Raw genomic sequence first — 12578 nt, 5'->3', positions numbered from 1 at the left:
GTGACGTCAGTTCCCGCCCGGCGCAAGACGTCACTATTCTGCGCCGCGCCGGTCGTGCGCCGACGTGCGTCTCCTTCGGACTTTCCAGGAGGAGCCTCGTGCTTTCTTGAAATCCCTAATCTCTGCGAAGTCAAACTCTTAGTCCTCATTTTATTGCCTTACTTCACACTGAAGTAACCCAAGTTTTATTTTAAGCCCGTCACATGTCTCAGTGAATTCTAAAGCTTTACACAAAGGTAAGTCCCGTGAAGGTGCTGTAGATGCCAGTTTTTGCATGTTAACAATGCGATAACGTGTAAGAAAACAAAACGACAGCAATTGCCCTTGGACCCCCATAATTCAACCACTCCGAAAAATAAACACAACAGTGTTTTCTTTTTCTTCTGGTTCCTTCCAGTCTTTGTATGCATCAAAGTACGGGTATTTTACATAGTCCTAAACAAAGCACATACGATTTTAAATTAGACCTTTTTATTATATAGTTAAGTATTTTTTCATGTTGTAATTATTAACTTAATGGCATTATAATACTCCATCAAACTCTTATCACATAAATTACCTGACTCCCCTACATCTTTCACCGTGGGGATATAGGTTATTTCCAATATTTTATCACTAATTCTCAGTGAGCATCTGCATACCACCAAAAATCATCTTCTTTGCTTCCATTTCGCTGTTTGTCTCCTGGCCGCTCGCAGAATATGAACTCTTCAAACAAGAGCAAAGATGTTATCTCTTAGTCACAATTTGTGAGCCTAGAAAAGTTTACGGCACATAATAGCCTCTCAATAAATATTTTTTAATGTGTAGATGAATAGACTAATAGAGATTTTAGTTCAACATGTGTTAAGGACACATTTCTAATAGCAACATTTATGTCAAAATATGTGAATGACTTGAACACTTGCAAGAGAGGAAACTAGTGGTCAGTAAGCATGTGAAAAAGAGCTTGAAATCATTGGTTATTAAGGAAAGGCAAATCATAATCACAATGAAATACCACTGCACACTGCTAGAATCGCTAAAATTAAAGATTAACTTTCTATGTGTTGGTAAAAATGTGGAATGTTAAAGAAAAAAAAATTCAACAACATGGTAAAGATGGTAAGGCATAGAGGATAGGTATAGGGACAACTGCAGTGGGATTTTTCAGTGAGGGTGAGATACAGCATGAACAAGAGAAAATTTATAGCCGAGGACGGGGGAGGGAGGGTATGCATGGTCAATGGATGGAAAATTACTACGAAGAAACATAAAGAGTAAGGGGAATTCTGGTTAAGTAACCTAACAGGATTCTTGCTGACAAAATGCCAGGATGATCAGACATCACGGGGGGGATGGTGCAAAGATGAAGACTCTATCAGACATCGAGGGTGACCAGATGCCACCTGTAGGGGTTTCTTGCTAAAACTGGATTTTACCAAGAACTGCACAGGTTAAGTTTAGGAGAAGGTTCAAGAACCCGACTAAAGTCAAGCAAAGAAAGTTAGTCAAGAGCAACTGAAATTCTCATACGCTCCTACAGAAATTGTAAAATGGCACGATTGGTTTGCATGTTTGGCAATTTCTCAGGAAGTTAAATCTACACCTACTCTTTGACCCAGCACATCTCCCAGTTACTATCCAAGAGAAATGGAACATATATCCACAAAAAGACTTGTACACAAATGTTTATAAAAGACTTAGTCAAAATGGCCCCAAATTGGAAACAACCCAAATGTCCATCAACAGAAGAATGGATAAACTATAGTATGTTTATTCAATGGACTGTTACACGACTCAGCAGTAAAAAGGAATAAACTACACATGATGAAGTAGATGAATTTCAGAGACATTGTGTTGAAGGAAAGATGTCAGACATGAGAGATGATTGCTGTAGGATCCATTTATATGCAAGTCAAGAATAGGAGAAATGAAATCTATAGTGAGAACAGTCAGAACAGTGGTTGCATCTGGAGCGGGGAAGGTTGAGCAGGACACAAGAGAACTTCCTGGGTAATAGAAATGTTCTATATCTTGATTGGGGTTCTGGTTACATAGATACATAAATGTGTTAAAACTCATGGAATCGTATATTTAAAATGTCACTTCATTGTATATACATTATACTTTTCAATAACATTTATTTAAAAAATAGGGGCGCCTGGGTGGCGCAGTCGGTTAAGCGTCCGACTTCAGCCAGGTCACGATCTCGCAGTCCGTGAGTTCGAGCCCCGCGTCAGGCTCTGGGCTGATGGCTCGGAGCCTGGAGCCTGTTTCCGATTCTGTGTCTCCCTCTCTCTCTGCCCCTCCCCCGTTCATGCTCTGTCTCTCTCTGTCTCAAAAATAAATAAACGTTGGAAAAAAAAATTAAAAAACAAAAAAGGAATTAAAGTACTGATAATACAACAACAGAAATGAGAGCTTTGCCATCTCATAGACAGGTTGAGCAAATGAATCCAGACACAAAGTACATAGTACATGACTCCATTTATATAAGTTCAAAACAGGTATGTATATCTAATCTATAGTGATAGAAATCAGAACAGTGGTTGCTGGGTTTGGGGGCGGTTAGAATGTTTTCTCAGCTCTTAACGATTCATTGAAACAGAGCATGCACATTCTGTGCTACAGAAGTGAGAATGTCAAATGCCATATTGTCTTCCCAAGTGACCGATCTAATTCCCAGCAACTATACCACCAATGAGTTGAGGCAAACTGCATTGTTAATGAGGAGCCACAACCATGGTGTAACTCTATGTTGGGCAGTGCAACCCTGGGGGAGACTGCTAATATGTTTTCTGAGGAATAATGTTCCTTCTGTCCTACTATTTTAACAATTGCCTAAAGAAACAAATAGATTTTGAGGCACCCTTTCCTCAGGATTTTTTATCTCAAACATCTACACAGAAAACTCTCATGAGAAGCAAAAGGAGCAACACCATAAGACTCAACTGTAAGTTCTTTGGAGGCAGAGGATCTTGCTTAGAGCCGTATTGAAGTCTGGGTGCCCACTGTCCTCTTTTGATTGCTATTTCGTTACAAAGTCTGCTGCTCTAGCATTGGGAGGATGATTCCTACATTGCTTCCACTGAGACACAATTCGTTGTGCTAAATATGGTCTGTAGGGGAACTGAAGTTAGAATTTTTGCTTGCATTGGATTTGTAGGGTGTTTACTGAAAGTTTTCTTTAGTTTACCACCCATATCTGTTGGAAGGCTGGTGGGCATTTGTTTAGTCCAGGTGAGTGCTCTTAGGGAGGTCTAGGCTGAGGCTCCAGCTGGAACAATGAAATCAGCCAGGCTGTTTTAGAGCACTTCTGGGCAACAGGGCTATCTCTTTCCCTTCAGTTAGCATTTATATTCCAAAAGGAGAATATATTATATTCTTCCAGGAAGAAGCCACTGAGAATCCCACTCTTCTCCAGACCAGAGACCAATAGGAAGGGCACATTGTTCTGAAGCTGTGGGCTATACAGCCTCCTGTCCTGAGTCAGATTCAACTAGACTGGGCAATGATAACATAATGCATTAACATTTTTTTAAATGCATCCTACAACAATCTACTTGAAACAGCTAAGTAAATTCTCACATTACTATTGTTATCGCCATTTTACAAGTAAAGAAATAGAGGTGCAGGGAAGTCAACTTTTTCAAGATATATGGCCTAGTAAGTGGCAAATCTAGGATTTAAATTCAGGGCAACCCAATTTCAGAAAGCACTGGGCAATAAAACCAAAAACTAAGGGCAGAGTGCAGGGCCAGCATTCCTGGGACCCCTTCCGGGGGGTACTTTCTAACTGGCCTTTTGGGCCTGGGTGAGCTTGAACTGTATCTTACATGGAATTGCCTGATCACATGATTATTTTGATTTCATCACTAAACAGTGAGTCCTGTGGGCAGGGACCTTATCTGCTTTGCTCACCGGTGGTTCTCCAGCATCTCACCCAGAGCAAGGGCACAGTAAACAGTTGTTGAATTAGGTAGCGAACGAATCAGTGAATGAACTGGTGATCAATAAGTAACCATCTCTCATGGACACGCCTGCCTCTGTGGCATCATCATTTGTTCTGAGTGAATGGGTGCAGGGATGTTCCCTGCTTGTGCCTGCGGTGGGGGTAAGCCTGATAGGATGGTGGCTCTGCTCTGGGAACTTCTCCTTTTCTTTCTGCATGTGGGAAGCAAGGGAGGGGAATGGGAGGAGGGATGCTAGAAGGATTCAGAAAATAACAGGAATGATGGTAGGAGCCAGACTAAGTCTGTATTTGGCCCATAAAAGTCTAATGACTATAATAACAAAAAATATGAATGAAAAAATGGGGATAATTTAAAATTTTTTTAATGTTTTTATTTATTTTTGAAGGAGAGGGAGAGCACGAGCGGGGGAGAAATAGAGACAGAAGGAGACATAGAATTTGAAGCAGGCTTCAGGCTCTAAGCTGTCAGCACAGAGCCCGATGCAGGGCTCGAACTCACGAACTGTGAGATCATGACCTGAGCCAAAGTCGGACGCTTAACCGACTGAGCCACCCAGGCGAAAATGGGGATAATTTTAAATTTTTTTTTCAACGTTTATTTATTTTTGGGACAGAGAGAGACAGAGCATGAACGGGGGAGGGGCAGAGAGAGAGGGAGACACAGAATCGGAAACAGGCTCCAGGCTCTGAGCCATCAGCCCAGAGCCCGACGCGGGGCTCGAACTCCCGGACCGCGAGATCGTGACCTGGCTGAAGTCGGACGCTTAACCGACTGCGCCACCCAGGCACCCCTAAAAAATGGGGATAATTTTAAAAGAAAATATGTCAAACATATTACATGTTTTCATTTGTTGACACATTAACAAAGCAGATTTCCCTATAAAACACATCCTGCACACAGCTAGGAATTCAGTGATTGAGTAAAACCACTTCCCACTCTTACTGTACTTAACTATGAGGGAGACAGCTGCTAAGCAAGCGGTCCCAAACTTAGACATATTTATATATGAGGCAAATACAGCCTAGCAGTTAAGAATGTGGCCCTGGAGCCAGACTGCCCAGGTGTGAGTACTGGCTTGCTACTTCCTAGCTGTATGTGGTAGGGCAAATTCCTTAACCTCTCTGTTGTGTCTGTTCCTCATCTGTAAGGTAGGAACAGTATTTGTTATGAAGAGTTAATAAGTTAATCCATGCAGACCTTTGTTCTTAAAGATTTTATTTGTTTGTTTGTTTATGGTAGGCTCCACACTCAGTATGGAGCCCAGTGTGGGGCTTGAACTCACAACCCTGAGATCAAGACCTGAGCTGAGGTCACGAGTCAGATGCTCAACCGACTTAAAGATTTTAAGTAATCTCTACCCCCAACGTGGGGCCCAAACTCACAACTCCAAGAGTCACACGCTCCACTGACTGAGCCAGCCAGGTGCCCCAGTTAATCCAAGTAGACCTTTAAAAGGTTACCTGACACAATGTTCATAAAACAACTACAGGGCATGATGGAAGTTAATGACAGGGGAGTGAGGCGTGCCTTCCTGGAGACATGGTTTTTACCACTGAAATAGAAAGGACCAGGAAGGGGCAGAAGAAAGGGAAGGATTGGGAGGGGAGTTCCAAGAAGTATACCCATGGCAGCGGATGCAACTGGTCACAGATTGTTGAGGGAGCAACTTGGCGCGGGGCAAGATTCCCCCTCCAGGATCCTCTCCCCAAGCAGGATATCCCAGTCTCCTATGCTCTGAGGGGGGACTTCCAAGAGATCAGGAGTGGAACAGTACATTGGCCCCAGGCAGTGCCCCAGGGTAAAGCAAAAGGAGTGTCCTCTGAGCTCCTTCCATACGGTTCCCTGGCTGCCTGCAGCATTGGAGGGCTCCTGTTTTTAGTTACCTTCTTTTTCCTCATGCTCATCTTAGTCGCAGTGCTGGAGGTGAAAACCTTCCCACCTCAGCCTTAAGTCCTAGCAGTATCTTTTCACTTTTGTTTTGGCTTTAAAGTGGGCTAGGGGAGGAAATATGATTTTGAGAAATTAAAGAGGGAATTTACAGGATCACCATCTTTTCTGAGACGTAGCCCAGCACAAGGGCAGATTTCAGTGATAGTGGAGCAGAAAGTATGAGGGAGAAAGTAAGACAAGTGAGGCAGATCGGGAGAGCCTAGTACAAATCATTTTACACAGTTTGGGCTTATCTTAAGAAATATGGAGTGTGTATGGGAGGGGATGATCTTAGGCAGGAGAGCGGGCTCAGACTCAAGTATTAGATCATATTGGCTGCCATGTGACAAATGAACTGGAGGAAAACCCAACTGGAGGCAGGAGCACCTGCTGGAAGTTGATTCGGTAGATATGACAATGGTGATCTAGACCAGGGAGAATTCAAGAAACACCAAGTGAACCATATGAAAGTGCCACTTTTATAGGTCGACAATGGTCAAACAGCGCATTTCATTTGGTTTAACATGATAGAAGCTAGAATGGATAGCTGTGGTGGATTAAAAATAGCCACAGATACTTCAAGCTCCTCCCATCAAGAGATCTTTATTTCCCCCCATCTCTGCACTGGCCTTGTGACTTCTTTGACTAAAAGAATGTGACAGAAGTGCACTGGGGAGTTCTGAGCCACGGCTTCAAGGGAACTCACAGCTTCTCCTCTCCTTTCTTGAAACCCAGACCACCTGCCATGCTATGATGGTGAAAGACTGTGGAGGGGCCCAGCTGTGTCAGCTGAGCCCAGACACCAGCCAGGGGCATGCAGCTGCATGAGTGAGCCTGGGAGAGACCAGCAGAGCTACCCAGACTAAGTTGTTTTGAGCCACTGTTTTGGGGCGATGTGTTACATAGCAATGGATGATAGATACAAAAGGACCTTGGGATTATTGGTTGGGGAGCAGGAAGATTCCTGATGAATCCAGATTTCTGGCTTGAGCAATAGACAATTATAGTTCCATTTTGTGAGATCATTAGAGGGAGAGCCAAAAGCAGAACATGAGTTTTTTGGAGTGATAGTGTTTGGTGGCAGTACAAGATAATGGGTTCAACTTTGGATATGTTGAGTACAGGATTCCTTGAAGATATCCCAAGTGCAAGTGTCCTGTGGGCAGTTGTTTTTTGTAACCCTGGAGCTCACAAATTGGGTCTTGGTATAGATTTTGGAGTTGCCAGCAGAAAGCAAGCTAGAGAAGTGAACAAGATTGCCCACAGGAGAGAAAGAGGAAGAAATGACCCCAAACAATCCTATGAGGAACAGTCACATATAAGAAGTAAATAAAAAAGGAACCTAACCAGGAGACTGAGAAGTGACCAGAGTGAAGGAAGACCAGTGAGTGTGGTGTGTCACTTTAGTCACCAGAAGACTCGTTAAAAGAAGAGATTGTTATGGTGTTAAATGCTGTTGAGTCAGATATAATTAAAAAGTGTTTTCTGAATTAGCAACATGTAGGTCATTGGTGCCCTTGGTGAAGGCTATTCCCAAGGGGCAGTGGAGGCAGAAGGTGGACTGCAGAGAGATAAGGAATGGGACTCAGTGGGTAGAAGCAACTCCTAGATTTTTGGCCACCAGGGAAAAATGTAAGGCTGGAAGATAAAGAATAGAGGGAGTTTGAATTTAAATAGGAGATAGGTATAAACAGTTGGAAATATCAAGAAGAGTTAATAGATGAACCTTTAAGACATTGTGGTGAAATAAGCGAGTCCCAAAAAGCCAAATACAGTATAACCCTGCTTACATGAAGTACTTAAGAACAGAATCCTAGAAACAAAGTAGAATGGTGGTTGTTAGGGGTTCGGGGCAGTGAGTCATGGGGAATTGTTTATTGGGTATGGTTTCAATTTTGCAGGATCCAAAAGAATTATGGAGATAGGTGGTGCTGATGGTTGCACAACGTTATGAATGTTGTAATACCACTGTACAACTGAAAATAGTTCAGATGGTAAATTTTGTTAGGTGTATTTTACCACTCCACACACAAGGAAAAATTGAGGGGAGAGGGAACCAGCTAATGGGGGTGGGAGAGGTTGAAAATATGAGAGGGCGTAGATGGAGCAGGTCCTTAAACAGTCACAGGAGAGGGAATTTGGTGCACTGGTAGAGAAATTTAGACAATAGGGACTTCTCCCATTGTAACAGGAGGGAGAGGGAAGGATAGGTATGATTGGGGGAAGGTCTGGTGGCAGAGGGCTGAGGGCAGTTTTCTGTTGTTTACTCTTGAGTAGGGAGATAATGGGGTTGGAAGTTTGAGGTGAGTGGAAGTCTTAAAATGGTCACTGGACAGAGTGGAAGAGTTAACCAGCAAGGACTAATGAACCATGAGGTTAGAGGTACTGCTGCTGTTTCTGAAGTTCCCTCCATGGACGTTAAATATGAAATCAGGTGAATCAAACAACGTAGCATAATCCTACTTGCTTTAGAAATTAAAGCAATGCCAGAACACTGGGACCTGTTCTGTTGTTAAACCTGGACTCAAATGACATTGTTTTATCAGGACAATTTTTGTGCAAATTTAGAAGCTGTTGGTGTCTGAGGGGAACAAAGACCAGAGGACAACACACCTAGCACACTTGACCGAATGCCCGACCAGGGCTGATTCAAGATTCAAGTCCTTTCAAGACTAAGCATGGGGATGTGTGCTCTCAGGGATAAGAATGAGACTACTTGGCTTTTCTCCACTTGGACAATTTCAGTATAGTGGAAGCCTATGGATGAGGATAGAACAGTACAGTTAGTTGCAAAGACTCACAAAATGTGTACTGGTACTTCCAGAAGAGTTCCGTCTAAACACCCCACCCCCGACACACACAAACACCCCTTCTTATGAGAGAAGCCAACTGTAGCCCTGGGTTATAGATCTGCATGAACAAAAGATCTGCTACCCCTGCCTGAGAGATATCACTAAAGCAGAAATGACATTGATCTGAACCGCTGATCCCCCAAACAGCCACCTATCTCAGACCTCATCTAATGTTTTCCTGCACCTACTCCTATCCCCCCATCTTACAACTAGAACTACCATGGAGAAGCCCCTTGCTCCAATGAATACTCAACAGTGGGACAGTTTCTAAGCCAAGGCAGAAGCATCTAGCAACAGGGGCTGGAGAATGAGAAGACATAATGTAGGGGTGTGACAAATATCCTCCAAGCAGATCCCCACTTGGCCTGACTTGCAACTAGGTGTTTGAAGCTATTCTGGGAAAGCCCTGTCCCAGACTCAGGATTAGGAAGGCAAGGGACTGGAGCCTCCTAGCATCAGCCCCTCAGGTTCCCTCAGCTCATTTTTAGGAGATGCTACAATCTGAGTCAATCAACAGAATAAAGAACATTTATTCTCAAGCAAAAAAAAAAAAAAAAGGCAAAATTAGGTAAAACTACAGGGAGTTCCTAAGAACCTGACATCTATGTCTAAGACCAAGAAAAACCTGAAGACCCCTGAAATCTACAAGTTGATGAAGAGGGGCCAAGTCCCTGCTTGCAAAGGCGACAGGCCTAAAATCCTACATGCTGTGTATGAGACTCAACCCTGATGCATCTGTTCTTTCCAGACCTTCCCTTTGGGTTTCTCCCCAGAGTTATTTTGTACAGTGGATCTTTTAGAGCCACAATCCTTTTTGGAATAACAAGTAGGCATGAAACCCTATCATTCTTCCTCTGTGATATCCCTCCAGTCCCATTTCTTCTTTTGTGCTTTCTCAGTACAATCAATGGTATCCTGGCACTTGCTGTGTGATGGGACCGATGCAATCCTCTTCAAACTGTGTTCTCAGATGCCCGCCTTTTCCAGCTCCAATGTATCCTACGTACATCTGCTGGACACTCCTCCCAACCCCACCAATTTCATAACTGCCTTTCTGTGATTTAACAACCTTTAATTCACTACTAAACTCAAATACTGTTCAATCAAGTTTTCGTTTTGTATCAAGACTTTTCTCTGCTTATGTGGCAAGTCTGCTGTCCATACTGTCTTTCCAGTATGCTAGGTTTATTCTGGAGAAACTTAGTTTTAATATTACTTTCCCCTGCCTAGGGCACTCTGTCACTTTTCTCTCAGAAGCAAACCCCACTCCTTTATGAAATCTTCTCTGGCCTCAGAATTCCTTACCTTCTGAATACTAATGACACTGAAACTGCCTTCATGTTAAATAATAAACAAGATGGAACAAAGGGAGAATACCTGCTTCCAAGACCTATTTGTATTTCTTCCCTAGGATGAGAAAAATTTATGTAAGGACTTTGTATTGGCTGCTGCTTTCTTTCTAATTAGGTAGCCAGTGTTCCCTGGTTTACCAGCAGGAAAAAAAGGAATGTGAGGAGCCCTCTGGCAACTGAGTAGGGCCCTTAGCCTATGGAGACATTGCAACTGTTTGTGCTGGAACAGTGTCAACTCTGAAATGGAACAGTAGTATCAGGTGATGACTAGCCTATGAAATCATAGTTTCATAGTTGTCTCCACTTAGACATGATCATTAATACCAGCAACCAAAAACATAATGTCTTCTTATACTCATTAATGTTGTCCTAGTAACGTGTACTTCATAATTAAGTTCAATTAACATCAATAACAAATACATCAACAATTGACTAATTCTTATGCATACAATGAATGACACTCAAAAAAAAAAAAAAAAGCAATAAAATCCATTGTTTATGGATGATGAACATATCCAGAATCTTCCATTGGGCCAAAAATCTCTTTCTGCTAAGGTTGTTTCTGTATTGTAGGACATATCATTCCATACATGAGAACTTACTAAAATGAGTAAAAGAAACTCTGTGGACTGAAGCTTACCATGGGCTCAGTACATTTTCAACAGATAATTGATGGCTCAAGATAGCACATGGTCACAGAGGCAGCTGTTGGCCACTGAGCCCTGGAAGCCAAGCTCTGGCAGGGATGAATACGGATTGTGAAGGAATCCATAACAGTGAGTCTTACCTTTTTAAAAGACACTTCTTTGGGAGACCTCTCTGCAGGAAAATGCATTTAAATGCTTCATAGATTCCATGAAACCCATCCAGTGAATTCTTAGGGGTTTGGACCAATTAAGAACTGTTGACCTAGATTTCTACCAGATAACTAGTTACTCCTACTCTTGAATCTGAACCATATCCCTTCCCATTTTGTTTAGATTTAGGGCTACACAGTAGACTGGTTATACATGTTGTGAGAAGGTGGGAAGGGAATCAGCCTGCAGCCTTGTGAGGAGTCTATACTCCTTTAATTATTGCCTTTGTTTTTAATTGTTTCAGGGTTGGTCCACAGCACTGCAGGAGGTGGGAGACATAAAATTTCTTCTTACAAGAAGACTCCCAAGGTGGGTCAGAGTTGGCCAGAAGCACAGAGAAGACTCTATAGTCAAATGCCAACTGGGGAAATGTAGTAGGATTAGCAGTCTGTTGGTCTCTGCAGTATCTGTAATGTCAGATTAAGGGAACCATCTGGAGGCTGGCAATGGCCCCTTCCCTTCCCAGGTAACCAATCTGGTCCTAAAACACAGAAACACTTAGAAGGATAATCTGGGATTGGAACAGTTCTCATCACAGAAAATCCTTCTTCCAAGCCTGGGCCTAGTTCTGTATCAAGGTCAAAGAGCTGGAGAGAAGTCCTTTTCGCTGGAGTTTCAGTTTCATCTCATCTTTGCTCTGTAACTCTGTGGGTACCATCAGCCTTGGCCAGGTAGGAAATGTCAATTACTAGTATTTGCTCTAACTGTTCTACACAAAGATGCTCAGTAAGAAGGAAGCCAAGTCCTTGGCAGTTACTCCTGCCTTACACAGGTAAATGGCTAGTCCATCTAGTCCCTTATTGCATTGTTTGTATTCCAAGAACTGTGAGCTCAGACTTTCAGAATCCCTTTACAATCAAGACACCAAATATCTGAAATCATTCCCAGCTCTGACAAATTTGCCTTCTGGGATCTGGAGACAAAGCCAGTATTTGTCACACTATTGCTGATCACTTGTGGAACTGCCTTGAGGCTGGTCATTAGCAATTTGAAGCCATAATTTTCACTGAGGATCCAAACCTTAGATCACCTTTTATTTGCCTGGGACCTGATGAAGGGGTCAAGGTGACACCTGGGATGTAAAAAAGATGCTGCAAGTGCCTGTAAGCCCAGGCTGTGTGGCAAGCTAGGGCCACCACCAACTCTCCACTATGACTTTACCACAGGCCTTACTCAAGCACAGGCAACGGACCCACTGGTAATCAGATGTGCACTATATACAGACTGTACCTGCTGATGAAAACCATGAGGTCGTGGTCCTGCAACACAAACCTGCATACATCAAAAGCCCCAGGTTGGCATTTTGGTCCATGCTGTGGGCAACAGGGCAGGCGGGGCTGACAACACTCAGATAAGGTGCCCCACCCCCAGCTCACAGGCCTCATGCCATACTCCAAACATGATGGCTGGCTTATCACCTATCCTACTTGGGATCTCTCTCTCTCTGTGTCTCTGTGTCCCTCTCTCTCTCTTTTTTTTTAATGTTTATTTATTTTTTGAGAAAAAGGCAGAGTGCACGCAGGAGAGGGGCAGAGAGAGACAGAATCCAAAGCAGGCTCCAGGCTCTGAGCTGTCAGCACAGAGCCTGATGCGGGGCCCGAACCCACAAACTGAGATCATGACCTGAGCTGA

General features: G+C 43.2%; 1 long non-coding RNA gene across 1 annotated transcript in view; it reads left to right on the top strand.

Annotated features, from left to right (window-relative positions):
- Positions 1-27: 27 nt before the first annotated feature.
- Positions 28-12578, top strand: part of LOC147573385 (uncharacterized) — a 14120-nt gene continuing 1569 nt past the window's right edge. Inside the window, exons 1-2 of the long non-coding RNA XR_015244702.1 lie at positions 28-236; positions 11191-11617. This is a non-coding gene — a long non-coding RNA (uncharacterized LOC147573385). The remainder of the gene's footprint in view (positions 237-11190; positions 11618-12578) is intronic.

The sequence above is a fragment of the Puma concolor genome, chromosome E2 (assembly GCF_028749965.1).
Source record: "Puma concolor isolate L17-30 chromosome E2, mPumCon1.1.hap2, whole genome shotgun sequence".
NCBI lineage: Eukaryota > Metazoa > Chordata > Mammalia > Carnivora > Felidae > Puma > Puma concolor.
This window is presented reverse-complemented; position numbering and strand designations above follow the sequence as displayed.